Raw genomic sequence first — 16969 nt, 5'->3', positions numbered from 1 at the left:
TCTCATGTTTTTTTTAAATTCATCTGAGATGAAACGCTGTGGCGACCCCGAAAGGGACAAGCTGAAAGAAACTTTTTAAATTAGAAATATCTTCATAAGTAGATTTTTTTGGGAGGGGTTAATATTTTTATTTTTAATTGCAAAATTCTGACTATTCTCTAGTAGTATGACTTTTTGATTGACGATCAGCCACGCTTACTGTATGTAAGAAAAAAATAATAATAAATTTAGCACATAATTGCAACTTTATAACATTTTACACCCTCTAAATCTTATGTTTTTCTTCCAAATTATTCAAAATTAGTTTTTGTCTAAACATATATTCTTGAACAAATTTGACTACTGTATTTTTTTCCCCTCGTATTAGTAAGACTTTTCCCAGTAAATTCCAATTTTGTCATTATAATAGGATTTCCACCATAACGTTAGTGTAATACTAAGACTTTGTCATAAAATTGAGAAATTTCTCATTTTCCTCACAAATTTGGCCATTATTGTAAAATTTGCATTTTCATTGCAATTAAAACAAAACTTACGATTTATGATTTCTTTAAAAAATTGGGATTTTCTTGTGACACAATTTTTTTTAAAATCATGAGGTATCAAAGTCTGAATTCCAACGTAATCAGTGTAGAAATCTGGATTTATTCCCTCCCCCATCTCGTAATAATGACTTTTTTTCCCCCTTGCAAAGCGATGACTTTACGCAATGCGGCCACCCGCGCTGAGAGTCCATGCAAACACAGTCTTACCTCACACATCGCCATAGCAACCGAGAATGACTCGTCTCTGGTGTTTTTTCTGTCTCATTTCCGCTATATCAGTACATTAAATATAGATAAATAAATACAAATATATCTTATATAAAGTGTTCATGATCACATGTGGATGCCCTTTGGGAGTTTGTTAGATGTGCTCTGAGCAGCATGAGCTTTTTATTCTTCATTACTCAGCAGCACATAGGAAACAAACGAGCAGTTGATTAGGGGCAAATAAGACTACATGCAGTGACAAATACTCACCACGCCAACATGAGGCCCATGTTTGTGTCAGTAACCCCATCCCCGCCCCCAAAAACCCCCTCGTATCCCCTACGTGTTCAAAGTGCCAATGACTTGTGAATTCCTAACTGTGACCCACTAATAATAATAATAAAAAATAATAATTGCACACACATACAACTACTGTAAAGAGAAAAGAAAGCAGACTGATTGAACAATGAGGATATGATCTTAATAAAAATCAAATGTTTGTTATAAAAAAATAAGAGTTATTCATGATTTCTGGACTGTTGACGGTGCTTTGCTGCCCCAGTGTGGTCAGCAATGTGACAATGACACTGCAGACATTTGGAACATCATTTTCCTGCAAACGACCACAAATGACAGCATTTGATTTCAAGACAGCATAAGAGTGTCAAATTAGAGTTTAAAAACTGTTTGAAATTAAAGTTGAATTAGAGGTTCAAGAAAAGGTTTTAAATGTGTCAAATATGGGCTTGAAGACCGGGTTTTCAAAATAGTCTTTCAAAGTACAGTTTTAGGGATGTGGGTGTGTGAAGACGCTCTTTTAGTGTTGTAAATTATGATGATAATTAAATTATGATAACACATACTATTGTGTGTAAGGTAACATTTGACCATTAAATGAGGTTGACCTTCTGCATGTGCTGCATCAGCTTGTCACACGTGGAGACAAAAGTGAGTCCGTCGTGTCGCCAGAGGGCACCGAGATGATAAAGTGCACACGCAACTACTAAAATGTCACCTCATAAAGAGGGCGGCGGCCCATTCCTCCTGACAGAACTGGTGTCACTTAGTCAGGTTTGTCGGTTGCCTTGCTTGCACACGCCTTTTCAGATCTAGCCACAAATTTTCGATGAGATTTGTTCAGAGTTTTGGGATGGCCACTCTAAGACATTGACTTCATTATCCTCAAGCCACTTTTCAATCATTTTAGCAGTATGCTAAGGACCATTTTCCACATGAAAGACCCATTTGCACCCAAGTTTTAGTTTCCCCACTGATGTCTCGTGATGTTGCCTTAATATCTCCATCTAATATTCTTTCTTCACGGTGCCGTTTATTTTATGAAGATCTCCTGTTTCTATTGGGGAAAATAGACCCACAACATGATGCTGCCACCTCCATGCTTCACAGTTGGGATGATGTTCTCAGGCTTACAAATTTCCTGGATTTTCTTCCAGATGTAATGTTGGTCATTATGAGCAACCAGCGCCACTTTAGGTTCAACAGATCACAGGATGTGTGTCCAGAAATTAAGATCTTTGTCTTTGTATCTTTTTGCAAATTGTCTTCGTCTTCTTTATCTTTCGGCTTGTCTCGTTAGGGGTCGCTACAGCATGTCATCTTTTTCCATCTAAGCCCATCTCGTGCATCCTCCTCTCTAACACCATCTGCCCTCATGTCTTCTCTCATCAACCTTTTCTTTGGTCTTCCTCTCGCTCTTTTGCCTGGCAGCTCCATCCTCAGCACGCTTCTACCAATATATTCACTCTCTCGCCTCTGGACATCTCCAAACCATCAAAGTCTGCTCTCTCTAACCTTGTCTCCAAAACATCCAACTTTGGCTGTCCCTCAAATGAGCTAATTTCTAATCCTATCCAACCTCCCCACTCCTAGCGAGAACCTCAACGTCTTCATTTCTGCTACCTCAAATTCTGCTTCCTGTTGTTTCTTCAGAGCCACCGTCTCTAATCCGTAAATCATGGGGGGCCTCACCACTGTTTTATAGACCTTGCTCTTCATCCTAGCAGAGACTCTTCTGTCACATAGAACACCAGACACCTTCCGCTAACTGTTCCACCCCGCTTGGACCCGTTTCTTCACTTCCTTATCACATTCTCTTTTTGCAAACTGTTATCTGGCTTTTCAATGTTTCTTTAGGAGTCATGGCTTCATTCTCTCTGAGTGGCCTTTCAGCCCTTGTCAGTGCAGGATTCTTTTCACTGTGGATAATGACACTTTCTTACCAGCTTCAGCCAGCATCTTCACAAGGTCTTTAACTTTTTTTCTGGAGTTTATTCCCAAATTTCAGACCAAAGGGGATTCATCTCTGGGACAGACAGCCCAACTCCTTCCGGAACCATGTGATGGCTGGAGTTTCCAATGATGTTTATACTTTTGTATAATTGTTTGAACAGATATGGATGGCACCTTCAAGCATTTAGAAATTGCACCCAAGGATGTGCCAGACTTGTGGAGCTCCATGATTTCTTGGCTGATTTCTTTTGATTTTCCCATTATTTCAAACACGGAAGAAAAGTGTTTGAGGTATGGCTTTAAATATATCCTAAATATATCTTCAGGTGTGCCATCAATCAGCTCAAGTAGTCAGTTAGCCATCAGGAGCTTTCAAAGTCATGATACCTATCAAATTAAAATGAAATTAAAATGTCCATCATCCAGTACAGTGGCGGAGCTGTAGAACGTTACCCTCACAGTTCTGAGGATTGGGATTCAAATTCCATCCCTGCCTATGTAGAGTTTGCATGTTCTCCCCGTGGCTGCATGGGTTTCCTCCCACATCCCAAAAACATGCAGTAAATGGAGCCTCTAAATTGCCGCCATGTGTGATTGTGAGTGTGACTGTTGTCTCTCTGCATATGCTCTGCAATTGGCTGGCAACCAGTTCAGGGTGTATCCTGACTCCTGCTTGATGACAGCTGAGATTGGCTCCAGCACTCCCGCGACCCTCGTTAGGATAAACGGCTCAGAAAACGGATGGATAGATGTTCGTCCATTTTCCAAGCCACTTATACTCAGGAGGGTCACGGGAGTGCTGGCGTCCATCCCAGCTAACATTGGGCGAAACGCAGACTACGCCCTGAACTGGTCGCCAGTCAGTCGCAGGGCACTGAGCGGGAATCGATTCCACGCTGCCCGCACCAGTCAGGCTTGTGTACCACTACACCATCAGTCACCTAATTGAAATGTTCTTTTCTTTTGACCTTTATTTATTTCTACAAATATACTTGTCATTCATTTTTTTAAACATGTACTCCACATATATAACGTCATGAACTATTTTATTTTTATGAAAATAAAAAAGGTGTACTTTATTTTCAATAAAGTGATGTTTGTTAAAGATAAATTTTACTTGAACAAATAGTCATACTGTAAAATATTAAAGTATTTTATCATAATTTAAAAAGGCACAAGTATAACCGTATGTATATATATATATTTAGTTTTGTATAGTATATAAATGTCTCTGCGGAATTTGGCTGACTTCACTCTGGATGACGAGGCAAAACGGAAGGACTGCCCATATTTAGTATTGTTAGCACTTAATATAGTATGACTGTACATTCTGTTATGGAATGCCTGGAGTCTATTATAGATTGGCTCTACTTCACAACTACCGTTCTTAATTTGAAGTTGCCTCTACCAGTCAGGTTTGATTCATGAGAGAAGATTCGGAGGAGGGATAAGAGAAGATGGAGTAAAAGAGAGAGAGAGAGAGAGAAAATCAGAGGTAGCGTGAGTCGAGTGTCTGGCGAGCAGCCAGTCTTGAACGACCTTTGCAGAGGAAAACACTTTTTTCGCCATGCACGCAAACGTCACGAGCCTCCTTCCCGACAGGATGTGTCCCACTTGAACACTATGGACTTGTTCTGCTCGTCTCTGCCGTCGCATCTCAGCAGTCCCTCCATCGTCACCTGCGTCCAGCTGCTGCTGAGGAGGAGGAGTAGAAGTAGAACACAGCCCACGACGGTCCTCCTGGAGCTTACGAGCCAAAAGAGCACCTGACAGACAGGTAAGAATCACCAGTTTCTACCTTGGTAGTGCTCTCCAAGACTTTTTTGTTATTTAAAAAAAGAAAAAATACAGCCCCTGAAGCCAGTTTTATTTTATCAGCATGAAATTTTGTAGGCATAGCGATCATGAATAGATTTACAAAAAAGTCAAGAAGCCATGACCAAAAAGACACAGGAAGTCTCCCGTTTTGACTTAATAGCCATTGTGGGATCATTTTAGTACCACAAGTACTTTTTTAATTCAGCCCCTGAAAGCAGTTTCACCTAGCAATATGAAATTTGTCTATCATACGTGTGTACCCACAAAAAAGTCTCAAGAAGCCATGCCTGAAAATATACAGGAAAGCTGTCATTTTAACTGAATTTGGCCATTGTATGTTCATTTTGGCACTAAAACCACAAATGTCTCAAGAAGTCATGGCTGAAATGAAAGAAAGTTTGTCATTTTGGCCCCGATCGACTAAAAGCAAGTTTGGGTGTTCCCAGTTTAGTTATGTGTGAGTATACATAAAATTCAGCCATTCAAACCAGTTTCACTGGGCAATATGACATCTGATAGAGATCTATAATGAGAATCCATACATCTTCCATTCCGATTATCCTCACTAGGGTTGTGAGTGAGCTGGAGGCTATCCCAGCTCACTCTGGTTGAGTGGCGCAGTACACCCTCAACTGGTCGCCACCGGATCACAGGGCATATAAAAATAAGCATTCACACCAACGGGCAGTTTGGAGTTATTCAATAAACCTACCGTGTATGATTTTTGAATGTGAGGCAGAAAGCAGAGTACCCAGAGATTACCTACACAGGCACAGGGAGAACATGAAAACTTTACACAGATTTGGCCGGATTGGAACCCGGGGTCCTCAGAACCGTGTGGCGAATCTGCTAACCAGATATCCACCGCAACGTATTGGCTTGACTCGAAAACCCATGTCTGAAAGAGGATGGTAGTTATTTTGTTTTTAAGTGGGCATTTTTTGCTCCTCCCCCCAACACACACACACACACACACACACACACAATTTAATATTCAGCCCCTGAAGCCAGTTTCATTGAGCAACATGATATTTGGTAAATTGCTCATAAATCAACAACAACAACTAAAACCCTCTAAAATCCCTGTTGGGTTAAACCCAGAGGAAGTTTATCAACACATTTCCCTTCCTGGCTGGCGTTTGGATGTTCTTGGCCGTATCTATTATTGTTCATATGGACGAACGTGTTGTGTAACATGTGCTTCTCTCCCAAGTGCCTCTCGGACACAAATAACTTGACTGTTTTGGAGCCAAAAGACCTGAGGAATAAGTCTGGATCCTACCAACCTCTCCATCTTCACTGTACACGCAGTATTCATACATCGTTGTTGTTTTCGTGTGGGTTTTGAGACAGTCCAGATTTGCTGTTTGCTGTCAAAGAAAGCCAACAGAGAGCAGATGTCACAAATGAAAAGGTCCAGAAGCGCGACACACCGAAAGGCACCAACAATGGCAGCAGTGGAAACAATAGCACAGCACGCATGTGGAGATCAATCTTAATAATAGAGGGAGCATTTAAGGCAAAACCCCTAAATTGAAACCTGGAAACCCTTCTTAACATCAGTTATCCTAATTTGAAACATTGACCAACTCTTGAAGCCCTAATTTGAATTCACACTGTGGCTTTAAAGCTTAGATTTAAACCACCTCTCGTATGAAACCCAGATTTGAAACTCTAACTTGGGACACTAAAGTTTACGTGATAAATTAACCTTGTTGAAACCTCAGCCGTTTGTTCAAACTCTACTTTGTAAATCCATTTGAGACCCTAATCTTCGATTGAAACCATAACAGCGAATTGAAATGCCACCCTGATGCCCTCAACCTAATTTTACACCCCAACGTGAATCACTAAACTTTTGAAACCCTGACCAATTCTTGAAATCGCTGCCCTTGTTTGAAATCCTACTTTTAAACTCTAAGCCTGCTTGAAACCCTAATTTGGAACTCTAACTGGAGACCGTAACCCTGTCTTGAAACAGTAAGACATTTTTAAAAATCTGAACTTGAAACACTAAAATGAGATCCTTTTCCTGGCTTTTAACCATAGCCAATTCTTGAGACCCTAATTAAAAATCCACAGCCTAATTTGAAACACCAAAGCTTGTTGAAACCTTATTGATTCTTGACACCATAATTTTAACCCCTAACCAATTTTTGAAACCCTAATTTGAAACACATTTCTTGAAATTCTCAAAAACCTTGTTTGAAGCCGAACTATCCTTTACAACCCTACTTTTAAACCCTATTGTACAGTAATTTGAATTGAAATCAATTTTGGAACACTTAACTTAATGCCATAACCCTGGCTTGAAATCCAAATTAGAAACATTATTCATAGCAGGCACGCCAACTATTGAATTAAATCTTAATGGTAAACAAACAGGAAGCAAAACTCGAAAACCGTTTGCCTGTCTTGAAACCAGTCGTGTAGCGGGTAATTGGTGTCTAGGTGCCACTGTTTCCCGCAGCCACGTGCATCAACCTTGCGCCGCTGCCAACACAGTCCACCCCTAAGGGTCGGCACTGCGCAGTCCTGAGCATGCACAATGTCTCATCAGTGTCTCTTGTGTGTACTTACAATGGCGTTCATTTGTTTTGACATGACACCACCAGGAAGGCCGTACAGTTCGCCTGGTCAGCAGCGGCAAAAACACACAATTGTTCTTCTCGTGACGGACATTTGGCGACACTGAAAGCAGCGGGAGACGTTTTAGTTCATTTTCAAACAAGACAGAACTTAACCCTTAACTACTACATTTAACCCTTGCTGGAAATCCCAACCAATTAACACTGACTTGAAAGAGCCATTTTCCAATAGGGAATACATAATACTGTAATTTCCGTCCTACAGAGCGCACTGGATTATAAGAATCACCAATACCATTTGGTACATACATAAGTCGCACATGTGTAAAAGCCGCAAGTGCCCACGTTGAAACACACATTGAAACACAATATATTTTCAAAGAAAGACAGTACACAGAGTTTTTAAAGTTTTAATAACTTAGCTTAATTTAGCAACAACACAGTACCACGAACAGGGCTGGTTAAGAAAACAACAACAACAAAAAAGAGCCGCGGCAGTAACATAGCAGCAACACAGTAGCACAGCACTAACAGAGCCAGTTAAAAAAAAAAAAAAAAAACCTAAATCACTCAGACATGGCCGTAACACAGCAGCAACACGCTAGTGCGGAGTTTACAGGGCCGGTAAAAAAAAAAAAAAAACATACCAGTAAACATCAAAGACGCGGCAGTAACATAGCAGCAACACGCTAGCACAGCACTAATGCTAGCACAGTGCTAACAGAGCCGGTTAAAAAAAAAATGGTAAAAATCACTGAGACGTGGCAGCAACACGCTAGCACAGTGCCAACAGGGGCGGTTTGAAAAAAACATACCAGTAAAAATCACTTACTTGCACATACTGTATATTCCACTGGTTTTCACTCTTACGTATTCCGTTCGACTGCCCCCTTGTGGCCATTAGAAAAAAGAATGCACAAATTAGCCGCATCACCGCATTACCCGCAGGGTTGAAAGTGTGTAAAAAAACTCCCGGCTTATCGGCCAGAAATTATGGTATATATACTATATATGTATCGTGTGTGTTAGAAATATTGGCTTGAAACATGAATTTATAGCAATAACCTAAACCTTTATTTAGATTTAAAGTCCTAATTTGAAACTGTAACCTGACCTTGAAAGCCTACTTATCGATGCTAAAGGTCTCTTTCCTTGCTGTGCAGCCTAATGTGGCCCCAGAGCTGTCAGGACCAAGCAGGTGGTACGGCGGCGTCAGGGCAGCAGTCTCAGCCGGCCCCGCGTTGCCCGCCGCCCCCCATCAGCGGTAGCAGCGTGGGGCCCAACCCGACCTACTTCCATGCCGTGTACAACGTGAGAACTGACGAGCGCTATGGGAGGCCGCCCTCGGTCGTGATCGGTCAGGGAGACGCTTCAGTCCCACTGGTGCGCAGGAGGGGGGCGCTGGTGGTCCACCGTGATGTCATCTTGGCCCACCAGCAGCACAAGAAGCTCAACACGCCGCAAGCCAGGAGAAAGCGATGGGAGTGAGTTCTTCATTTATTTATTTATTTATTTATTTTACCCCTAGAAGTTTCAATACTTTTACAATGGACGCCAATTATCCATGAATTTTTGCTCTTCACGGTCCGGCCCAATCCCTATTCATCAGCAACAGCCGAGGGCCACGTTACCACAGTAATGTGCAACATTACAATACACAACCATAGTAAGCCAAAGTGTTTACCAAATACCAGGAAAAGATTTTATTCCCAAAAAGTGTTTAATCCAGTTGTAGACCACTTTAATTCATTCATTCATCATTTTGCTTTGACCTGAATACTGTGCTTCAATTTTGGAAAATAAAATTACTTAAGAATTTAATTAAGATATATTGAAAATATTGAATAAAAAATATTGAAATGAATGTTGGAAAACAGTTCTAAAAGATCAAATGTTGTTAAGGTATAGAACTTGGCAGTTAAATTTTCCTTCACAAATTAAATGTGCTCAATTAAGGAATATTGAAGCCACTGTAAAATTCTGCTTAGTTTAAACATATAATTCAGTGATTCTTTCACGTACCACGAGCCAGAGCCCACATATCAAAATGTGGTACTCTAACTACACTTAAAGGTCCACTGTCATCCCTATAAACATTCTAAAATAGATGTAATGGAAAAATACATATAGCATTATTCACTTCAATGTCTACATGAAAAAATAACTATGAGCCCATCATCCATGTGCAAAGTTGCGGAAGTCTCACTTGACATCCAAATGGTCGCCATATTGGCTGCATCTTCTGTCCGTGACGTCACCCCGGACATTTGCCATTGAAAACATGCTGTGCCACCTACTATGGGAGATGAACACGCCCCTTCTGACACGGAAACTCTTTTTGAACCGAGTGAAGTGACCGGGGCAATATTACCCTGTAGTTTCGAGCCATGTTTAGATGATATGCGGATTACGGCCAAACCGCATGCGGCCAAACCATTTCCCAGCCCTATCCACTTCCGCGAAGTGGTGGTAAAAACAACACTGCCCGTGAGTGACGACGACGCCGCGGCCAAACCGCCTCCCCGTCCGATGCACCTCCGCGCGGGGGAGATGAGCCAGCGCCGTCCGCTGATCACGGCTTCGGCTGGGGTGGCACATCGACACATTTAGCACCCCTGACATACGGGTAACGTGTCCCCCCCAACTATTTTTTTTTTTTTTTTAAAGTAGCTGTATACACACCTACCTGTCATTCAATGGTCATTGAAGCTCTCGTCCTTTGCACATGCGCAATCTACTTTTCACGACGAACCGGGTTTTTTCAAAAAGTATGAAGAGCAAATCGATCCTCCCGAGTATTCGAGCAATATCCAGCAATACAATGAGCCGGCATTTTGGCTAACACGAAGGAACAACGAGCTACCTTCCAGCAGGTAAAACTAGTATAAACAGACGAGACTGCTTGAGTGCACTACTGCCCTGTAGGTCACTTCCTGCTTGTTCTTGAAAACAAATCCCTCAAGACAATTTTCATGGCGGGAGTTACAAAAAGCCATGTACGTCGAAACCATGTTTTGTGGTGGAAAAACGGATGGGTCCATACCGGCTGCCGTTTTTTCATGAATAACATGCTAAAAATCATGCATTTCATGACAGTGGATCTTTAAACTTTGTACAATTAGTACAGCCCCAAAAGACAACGCGAGTTCACCTTCCCAAGGGCTCACCACATTTGGAAGGGGCAAAGGGGTTCAAGTGCGCAGAGAGCTGCGAGGCAGCTCAAGGGCGGGACCGTGGCAGTCTGATGCCTGGCTTCAGAAACTGACACTTGGAACTTGGAATGTTACCTCTTTGGCGGGCAATGTGACTGTTTCGGTGTGTGGTTGAGAAATTCTTCAGCTTGTGAGTGTGTGTGGTGGGGCTTTCCTGGTTTACATGCCTCTGCATGATCGCATGGACTTTGGGGACAATTTCTCTGCACTGGCAGACCCGGGTGATGGCCCCTTTTTATAAGAAGGGCACTGGAGGGTGTATTGCAACTGCAATTGACTCACACTCCTTAGCGTCCCTGATGAGGTCTAATTGGGGGTGCTGGAGACGAGAGTCTGTTTGGAGGTCACGTCTCAGATTCAAAAGGAGGAGTGTGTTTTTTTTTTTTTTTTTTCTCCTGACAAGCTCTACACCCTCTGCAGGGTCCTCGAGGGTGCATGGGAGTTTTCTAACTAGAACAATTTGCATCTGAGTGTCAAGCGGTTGGCACCTCCAAATCTGACAGTCAGAAAAGGGTACAGTGCTGGGTCAAAGAAAGAGATCCTGCCCCCATTTAAAGGAGTTTAAGTACTCACAAGTGAAGGAGGGATGGGGCAGGAGATCGACAGGAAGGTTGGTGTAGTGATGCGGACTCTGTATCGGTCTGATGTGGTGAGGAAGGAGCTGCGTCAACAGACTGTGCTCTTGGTTTACCAGTGGATCTACGTTCCTACCCTCACCTATGGTCACGAGCCGTGGGTCACGATCTAAAGACCAAGATCGCAATTTTTAAATCTTAAAACGTACAGAAGATGCAATCATTAGATTAAAGTAATAATTACATTGAAATTTAAAAATGTATATCTTGCTTCATGTGAGTGTGCGCCAAAATTAATTACCGAGTACATTTAATGGATAAAATGAGAATTTAATTCAATTATAAGAAAATATTTCTCCAAAACATAGAGTTGTTAATTTTAATCCATGATTAAATGAAATTAATCCCTTGAAAGCATTATTATAAATAGAGCTGGCTTTTAGGTTCCAGCGACCATGGCGAAGTGAAGATAAGCGGGTCAGAAAATGGATGGATGGTGATGTAGTTGTTACGATTACCGCTAGATGTCGCCAGATAACGTATAAATGGAACCGAAGAGTTCAGTTAAAGCGACAAAATGCAAGTTTTTAGTGCCAAGCATGAAATTTAACGATATTAGGCGATCAAATAAAGTGAAATGAGATAATTGGCTAATTCACTTGATGGAACATTGATTTCATTTTGTATTTTGCTTGGTGAGACTTTTTTTTTTTTTTTTTGCTTTAGTGTTGCTATTGTTGCTCTCCGTTGTGTTGACTGTGTTGCATGTGGTTGTTGGAGTCAGTCTCACAATCAGCTAATAGTCTCGATGCAGCGACAGCGCCTTTTTCTGGAATCAAATAACAATACGAGCAATTAGTTAATTCCTCCGCTGAGATCAGCAATCCTCGTAAATTGTCAGTGACACTCTGCTTTCCCAGCTGCTTTGAACGCAGCGGCGACCATAAACCACACAGTTTTGTTTTTGTTTTTAAAGGTGATGAATTACTGTCTGAGGATGCTGCATATATTTTCTTTTCTTCCATCTACTACTCATGGTCACCCGCTTTCTGATTGGCATCATGATGATACTGATTATCTATTTGTCTAATTATACAATGCATTATCAAAGTCTGGTTTATTGTCAGAGAGGCACAAACCTTTTGGAACAGTATGGAAACAATGTGAGTGTTTCATATCAGTGGAAAGTAATATTAAAAACATTTTGGCTCGTCTCTCGCTCTATGAGAAAAGAAATAAGTTATGAGGTCACCTTTTGGTTTGAGTAACAGACAATACTGTTGGACATGTCCACACAGTATAACAACTACACAAAAAAGAAATGAAGACAAATGGGTTATCATGCAATGATGTTTTTTTTTTTTGGAACATCTCTCACTTGCACCTGGCTAAGGTCTTTAAATAAAAAAAAAAAAAAAAACACATATCCAGATATTGAAAAGTAGATATTTGCAAACAGTATTTCAAATTGTGAAAACAAATTACTTTTAAATTAAAGCACATATCTTGTTTTGTCATAAATGGGCAACATTTTATAAGGATAATGCTATTTACATGTACTTCTACTTGTGAAATATTCCTGTAACAAAACAATTTCTGGAACAAAGGAATTTTGTAAGTAAAGCTACCACTGTATACAGTGAAGAAAATAAGTATTTGAACATATGCTATACTGCAAGTTCTCCCACTTGGAAATCGTGGAGGGGTCTGAAATTTTCATTGTAGGCGCATGTCCACTGTGAGGGAGATAATCTAAAAAGAAAAATCCAGAAATCACAAAGTATGATTTTTTTTTTTTTTTTTTAATGATTTATTTGTGTGATACAGCTGCAAATAAGTATTTGAACACCTACGAAAACCAATGTTAATATTTGGTACAGTAGCCTTTGTTTGCAATTACAGAAGTCCAACGTTTCCTGTAGTTGTTCACCAGATTTGCACACACTGTGGGAGGGAATTTGGCCCACTCTTCCACACAGATCTTCTCTAGATCAGACAGGTTTCTGGGCTTTTGCTGAGAAATATGGAGTTTCAGCTACCTCCAAAGATTTTCTATTGGGTTTAGGTTTGGAGACTGGCTAGGCCACGTCAGAACCTTGATATGCTTCTTACGGAGCGACTCCTTGGTTTTCCTGGCTGAATGCTTCGGGTCATTGTCACGTTGAAAGACCCAGCCACGACCCATGTTCAATGCTCTGACTGACGGAAAGAGGTTGTTCTCCAAACTCTCACAATACATGGCCCTGGTCATCCTCACCTTAATACAGTTCAGACGTGTCCCATGTGCAGAAAAGCACCCCCAAAGCATGATGCTACCACCCCCATGCTTCACAGTCGGAATGGTGTTCTTTGGATGGAACTCATCATTTGTCTTCCTCCAAACACGGTTAGTGGAATTATGACCAAAAAGTTCCATTTTGGTCTCATCTGACCACAAAACTTTCTCCCATGACTCCTCTGTATCATCCAAATGGTCATTGGCAAACTTAAGACCGGCCTTGACGTGCTGGTTTAAGTAGGGGAACCTTCCATGTCATGCATGTTTTCAAACCATGACGTCTTAGTCTATTAGCAACAGTCACCTTAGAAGCGGTGGTCCCAGCTCTTTTCAGGTCATTGACCAAGTCCTGTCGTGTAGTCCTGGGCTGATTCCTTACCTTTTTAAGGCTCATTGAGACCCCACAAGGGGATATCTTGGGTGGGGCTCCACTCCGATTGACATTGACCATCATGTTTATCTTCTTCCATTTTCTAATGATTGCTCCAACATCTGACCTTTTTTCTCCAAGCTGCTTGGCAATTTCTCTGTAGCCCTTTCCAGGTGTGTGGAGTTGTACAATTATGTCTCTGGTGTCTTTGGACAGCTCTTTGGTCTTCACCATGTTACAAGTTTGGGTCTTACTGATTGTATGGGGTCGACAGGTGTCTTTATGCAGCTGACGACCTGACACAGTTGGATCTGATTCAGGATAATACATGGAGTTGAGGTGGACTTTTAAAGGTGGACGAACATGTCTTTGAGGGTCAGAATTCTCGCTGATAGACAGGTGTTCAAATACTTATTTGCAGCTATATCACACAAATAAATAATGAAAAAAAATCATACATTGTGATTTCTGGATGTTTCTTTTTAGATTATCCCTCTCACGGTAGACATGCACCTACGATGAAAATTTCAGACCCCTCCATGATTTCTAAGAGGGAGAACTTGCAATATAGCAGGGTGTTGAAATACTTATTTTCCTCACTGTGTGTATACTGTACAGTATACCGTATATGGACATGAACACCTTCAAATGAAAGCTGAGAGTCTGAACCTCATGTCCATTTCCATCATAAAACTATATTTGAAATGTTTTGTTAAACTGATTAAAAGAGAGAAAAAAACTCAGCAATGTCTAAATGTATATGGACCTGACTACAGCGAGATAAATTCCACTACTTTCTGTTTTCCCCAGCTCTTTTTTTGGCCCACGCCCTCCAACCTCATTCATATTTGCTGAGCCACTCCTCTTCCTCCTTTTCTTCATCCTCTTTTTCATCCTGCCCTCCACTCCCATCAAGCAGCAAATCAATTAATATGGCAGCGTGAGAAGAAGTGGCCAAAAAAGAAGAGAATGGAAAGAGCAATCGTCCAATTAGCTTGGACGCCACGTCAGCTCGCTTTGGCTGCCTGTCACACACACACACACCCACGCACACGCCCACACTAAAACCAAAGTGCTGTGTCAGCCTTTTTTCGACCATCAAGTCAACCGTTTCCCAACAAGTTTTTCGTTCTCCGTCATTGCTTTTCTACTGGTCTCCTTGCTACGTTAGGAGTTCTGTCAATCATCTGCTCACTGTTTTGAGGTCCACAGAGATAATAATCCTAATAATAATTACATGTGTGTGTGTTTCTTTCGGCTTGTCCCTTTCGGGGTCGCCACAGCGTATCATCTCAGACGAACGCATATATATGTTTGGCACAATTTTTACGCCGGATGCCCTTCCTGACGCAACCCTTCTCAGGGAGTGGAGGCCCGAGTGGGATACGAACCCACAACCCCTGGTTTACCAAACCAGTGCTCTAACCACTGAGTCCTTTTTAAAATGTTCATTCTACAGGTTGAGAAAAGTGTAAAAAAAACAAACTAAAAATAAATAAATAAATGGGTAACAAAAAAAGCAGCACATATATATATGAAATGGAAATTGTGTATCGTCTCAAACACGAGCAATACTTCTAAAATACAGTAGTTCTTGCCTCAACCTCATTGTTTTTGTTCATTTTCCTCTGAAGAGAATTCTCCAGTGTTTTGTTTTTTTTGGCACTACCTGGGCATTTCGTCACGGTGTAGAAGTAGTTTTGTGGCGTCCTCCTGAAGGAAAATACATGTGGTTGTTAAGATTTCCTGGAATGAAGTCAGACGAGGTCATTCACAGCTAACGGCTCGTCAGTGATGCAATACTGCATTCTGATAACGGGTCTATGAAATGCACTTTAATAGCGCTTCACCTACACCATGATGGGCCTTTCCACCTTCCCCCATCAATTGATACACCAATGGGTGACAGATGCCATGCACTGGGAGCAAGCTCGAGTTCACTGTCTTGCCCAAGGGCACATCGTTATGCGAACAGTCGTATCTGGGATTTGAACCAGGACTCCTTCAGTCACTGGACAACCCGCTTTACCGACTGTGTTAACGTCACAGTACGCATAAGCGACATTACTAACGATGCTACATTAGCTTTGTTGCTTCTGAATGTGACAGCTGTCTAATTCTTTCTGATCGTGTTTAAAATCGTTAAGTCCTCCTCCCCATTAATTGCTGCTACACTGCCGTGGTATGACACATGAACTGAAATTTTGACTAATTTTTGATTTGATATGTTTTCCACTGATCTGATTTATTTCATGTTATTTTGGCACCAAAAATGCTCCATATTTCCATGTGCATGTGTGTGCTCGTCGCCTGCCGGGTGAGATCAGAGCGCCGTGATGGCGGGACGAGGGTCGGGGTGGGGGGGGGGGCTTGCCTCGCGGGGGTGGTCTCAAGCAGGGAGGTACCAGGACTTCCTACGGGGGTTGCCTACGTGAACGCTCACGTACACGCCCACACACACACGCAGCATCCTCATCATCCTCACCAGCTACATTGATAGCCGAGGAACATCCTCACCTTCATCATATGGTTCCATTGTCATCATCAATTGCGTCACGTCCTCCCGCCGTGAAACCGCCGTGCGGTCGGCCGTCATTGTCCGCACCTCCCCTTGCTCTTCCTCCTCTGCCTCCTCCTTTTTCCCGACACTGTGCCGCGCTTCTGGCAGCGGGAGTGGGAATGGGCTTTTATCGTGCCTGCAGGCTTTTTACGGGAATCACATGACGCAGCGCGCACGATCACGACTCGAAGAAAACATGGCCGATCACTTTAGCACATTGATATAATGGCTTGTAATGAAGCACCTAATTATGTTTTTTTTTTTTGTTGTTGCTGTTGTTGTTGTTTTTAAATGTCAGCTTTATTCTTTGATATTTATCACAATACCTTTCTGGAGGGCGGCCCGCCTTCCATCTGGTGCAACTTGCAATTAATTTTCTACGGTGTTTGTTTAAATTCAACTTATTACGAGAATAAAAGAATACAGTAATCTGTTGCCCCATAGTCAAAAGCATTGTGGGTAGTATAAAAAAATGTGTAGTCGATTAAAAGGCAGTTGACAGTAAAATAAACACATAGAATATTATCATACTATCATCATGAATGTGAACCAAAGAAGCAAGACTA

The 16969-nt window shown here is 41.7% G+C and overlaps 1 protein-coding gene across 1 annotated transcript in view; it reads left to right on the top strand.

The window, feature by feature from the left end:
* The first annotated feature begins 8799 nt into the window (after positions 1-8799).
* The window catches only part of cacna1ab (calcium channel, voltage-dependent, P/Q type, alpha 1A subunit, b), a 118518-nt gene continuing 110348 nt past the window's right edge, over positions 8800-16969 (top strand). The window contains exon 1 of the mRNA XM_061829210.1: positions 8800-8892. The gene's annotated coding sequence lies outside the window, so the exon portion shown is untranslated. The remainder of the gene's footprint in view (positions 8893-16969) is intronic.

This window comes from Syngnathoides biaculeatus, chromosome 9 (assembly GCF_019802595.1).
Source record: "Syngnathoides biaculeatus isolate LvHL_M chromosome 9, ASM1980259v1, whole genome shotgun sequence".
In the NCBI taxonomy this organism is placed as follows: Eukaryota; Metazoa; Chordata; class Actinopteri; order Syngnathiformes; family Syngnathidae; genus Syngnathoides; species Syngnathoides biaculeatus.
This window is presented reverse-complemented; position numbering and strand designations above follow the sequence as displayed.